Raw genomic sequence first — 4,367 nt, 5'->3', positions numbered from 1 at the left:
ACTGAAAAATGCACTGTGGTCACTAGGACCCAACCCAGTCAGGAATTTAATCTCTTTCTGGTAGCCAGGAGTCAACATGCGAAGAGATCAGATAAGCTGAGTGAGTAGTGTTAATGGTTGTTAACCTTTTGGACTTCATGAAGTACGTACATGTGGTATAGCTCACATCTCTGTGGCAGCACAAGTAAGTAGGCTGGAGATTCAAATCTGATTGAGCACTTTGCTAGCCTGAGTGAGGCTCTGGGTTAATATTCACTATTGAACACACACACACACACACACACACACACACACACACACACACACACGGGGAGGAGAGACAGAGACAGAGGCAGACACAGAGACAAAAGAGAGTGCCCAGGATCCTGAAAGTCTATAGGCTTAAGAGCGATAACAAGAATGGACTAAACTTCCATGTGCTTCATTTTGGCTCACATTTTAACAGAAACTATTGGTATGGGGTGGTAGGATAAGCCAAACTGGGGAGGGGCAAAGGATAGCAAAGTGGAATGATTAAAAAAAAAAATTGTGCCTTTTTGTCTGCATACATGTCTGTGCACTATGTGTGTGCCTGATGCCCACAGAGGTGAGAAGAGAGCGTCAGATCCTAAAACTTGAGTTAGAGATGATTGTGAGCCAACATGTGGGTGCTGGCAATGGAATCCTGGTCCCTTAGAAGAACAACCGGTCTTCTTAACCACTGAGCCATCTCTCCAGTCCTGCCATGTCAACCTCTTATCCAAAGCCTTCAAAAAGTTACCGGCAGATACAGAAGCCCAGGTTCCCAGCCCTCTGTACTTGCAAACTCATTTTGTGTCATTGCAAGTTTGCCACCCCTCCTTTAACTCCTGTCTTCCAACACACTGAAACATGCACTTATGCACATCTATTCTTCTCCCCCTTATGATCCAAGAACAAGGCACTGTGTTGCTGTGCGTAGCTTGTAGCTTATTCTGCTCCCTCTGCAAATGGAGCCACCAGAACAATGCTCTATCTCAAGCATTCTTAAGTACCTGTTAGACCAGTGGTTCTCAACCTTCCTAATGCTGCAGCCCTTCCTTTAGTACGAGAGCTCCTTCTCATATAGGTGTGGCTTTCAACCAGAACATTCTTTTTGTTGCTACTCCATAACTGTAATTCTGCTACTGTCATGGGTTGTAATGTAAATATCTGCTTTCTGATAGTCTTAGGTGACCTCTGTGAAAATGTTGGTCAACCCAAAGGAGTTGCCACCCACAGGTTGAGCGTCATTGTCTTAGATTATCCATGCAAGATAGGCAGGTGGAGGGCATCCTAGGTAGGCAATGGGATTAACTGCGAAGGTGAGAAAGAACAGAATCTGAAAAGAAACAGTATGAGCTGAGTAAAGAAGAAATAAAAAGGATTAAAAAACCCAAACAACAATAAACCCATACAAGCCAGACAGGTAGTACATGTTTGTAACCCCAGCATTCCAGAAGCTGAGGCAGAAGAATTATGGGTTTGAGACCAACCTTGGCAACATGCCTGTCTCAAAGCAAACACACAAACGTGATAACCAGACTCTCCCAAGAACTTTAACTGAGGACCTAGGAAGGGTGTTGGTACCTTCGGTAAGTGGGAGACTGGCAGTTATGGGTGCCAAGAGTGGGAAGTAGATGGAAGCCTAGCAGCCAAGAGGATGCTAATGATGAGGGAAGTGGGAGGCTGGTGGTTTACAGCATCAGACTTCAGACTTGCTGTTAGCATCACTCCCTTCCTGCTTTTAATAGTTTCTTGATCAATAGGGTTCTCCACAAACATGTTTTAGAATTAAAACAAGCACATACTAAAAAAAAAAAAAAAATGCAAGCAATAAAATGTGAGTGAAAAGCTGTATATGCCTGACTACATGCTTCTTACCTATTTTTGTGCCTTATTTCAGAAATGACATTCATTTTTAATATTTACCTCTATAAACACATGCCTGCACACACACACACACACACACACACACACACACACACACACAGTCACACAGTGCTGAGGATAAAAGTTCTTCACTATGAATGTTGGGCAGATTTAATTTTTAAAAATCATTACTGTATTTTAGACATCTTTAATATTTAAATAGCATTTGTATTTATTACTTAATAATCTCATCTATATAAACAGTAAATCTTGCCATATGCTCCTTTAACTTAACCCTCACAGTCCCCCAGGCATCACCAATGTGTCCCTTTACTCCCATTGTGTCCTTAGTTTTGTTAATAATCCAGAGTCCATTTAGCACTGCGTGTTGGAATGCTGACTTGACCTTGTACAGGTAGCCATCGATAATGAGCTCATCGGTGCAGGAGCATATCATGTCCCCAAAAGAGCATTTGACAGTACTCCTCCCCAACCTCCAGCTCTCCCATTCCTTGGTCCCTCTTCTGTCATGTTCCCTGAGTGGGACATTCTTTCTCATCACATAAATCTGCTACAAAGTATTTTGCAGCATAAATGTATATTATGCATATAAATGTACATTGTAAATCTAAATAAGAATTTTTGGATTTTTTTATATCCAAGTTTTAAAGTAGAACCATTTTTAGCTATGAATCACTCACAAGCCTTATTGTATTGCAATTTTAAAAATAGGAATTGATAAATTCCCTTTCAAATAATTTGTAGCAAGTCAGACTGTTAGAAAGAAACCAAATGTTTGAAAGTGTCCAGAACCCCACATTTTGTCAAATTCTATAATAGACGTTTGCTGGCCAGGTGTGAAATATCTCAGTGAAGTTTTCTTTATATAAAGGAAGGCCCTCAAATTTTATTTTCACCCAGACGTTGTCTATAAAAGTTTTATTCTAAGTTTATGCTAATGAAACCTCTTAATTTCTTTTTACTTTACTATCTAGTAAGTTTTGGCTCAAAGGCCTATCTAGGCATGCTAATGTGAATTCTTTAATACAAAGACCAACACTAGAAACAAAACATAGGCTTACAATACGCTTTGAAGGTTGAGACTTTAAAGAAATATATTAGGCACATGTTGTGAGGTTCAGACATTTATTGCTCTTTCCCTTTTCCTCTTGCTTAGGACACACTCTCCAGACTCAAGCAAGCTTACATGGTCTAGCATGTGCAGCAAGCAGCCTATTTGAATAGGAACAGCTCAGTTATCCCTTCCCATCCCTACCCCCACACAGCGTTTGTGCTCTCAATCTATCATCTTTAGATTGAGGGTACTCCCTTGCTGTTCTCAATTTTACACTGCTATGGCATTTAACTGCCTGGTTGACGAAGAGGCTATCTCTGGTGTCAGGACTGTGAAAAGATGCGGAATTTGCCGCAGGAGACAGGCAGCCTTCTTCCAAGAAGAAAATTTAAAGTAGGATGCGTTTCAAAACCTAATAGAGATGTTGCTCTGCAGCTTCATACTCCCTTGACTAAAAAGTTAGGACACAGGAGTCCTTTCATTCTAATACCTACAGATGAAATTAGCCATCGAGAAAGCAGTAGGATTAATTACCCAGTAATAATAGGCCCCGACAGTGGCAGGTTGCCTTGTTCTGCAGGTGTGCAAGAAGCAGAAGAAAAGCTCTTATCTAGACCCTTGGCCGGTGCAAGTGTGGCATGGCTGCTAGGGCATCTCTGGACTCCCTGTCCTGGGTCTTCAGACCCCAGAAATGGCCGGATGTCTGTGGGCTAGGCTAGGGCGGGGGCTTTGCCGCAGTCTCCTGACTTCAAGTCTTGGCCAGGACTCAGGCATGGGATCCCTGCTCCTTGGGCTGGCCCAGTGATACTGCGCTCCAGCGTTGCGTGAGGCATCACGTCCTGGTTGAGCAGAAAACGGAACATATTTTAAGTGCTCAGTGACCAGGGAATGCGGCTCGACGAAAAAAACAGTTCTATGGAGAAGACTCGGGGACCCACCCGGGAACTTCCCCTAGGCTTGCCTGGTTAGCGGTGGTGGCAGGAGTGGGCGGGATCTCGCGCTGGCCTCGGGGTACTGTTTTGGGTGCTCGCTTGTGCGCACTTGCCTTAATTCCCACTGTTTAATTCAGGACCTGGGCGCGTCTCTGGTCAGCGGGCCTTCGCGCGCACTTTGCGGATGTCCACAGAAAAAGTAAAATGTCCCGGTCGCTGCTGAGTCACGACGCACCTCTTAAGGCCCGGGAGCTGTCACCCCAACCTGGAGGAAGCTTTAGGCTCCCAGGGCCCATAGGCGTCAGAGGCAGGTAGCTACCAGCCGGTACCCCACCCCTCCCGAGCCCCACCCACCACCGACCACGCCCAATTAGCTCCGCCTCCTTTGTGCGACCGCGCCGTTGCTGGGGCGACAGCTCCTCCCCCTCCAAGCCCCGCCCCGCGCCACCGCCCCAGTCTCCGCCTGGCGGCCGGTCCAGCTGCAGTCCGCG

The sequence above is a fragment of the Acomys russatus genome, chromosome 20 (genome assembly GCF_903995435.1).
Source record: "Acomys russatus chromosome 20, mAcoRus1.1, whole genome shotgun sequence".
In the NCBI taxonomy this organism is placed as follows: Eukaryota; Metazoa; Chordata; class Mammalia; order Rodentia; family Muridae; genus Acomys; species Acomys russatus.
Note: the sequence above shows the minus strand (reverse complement) of the source record.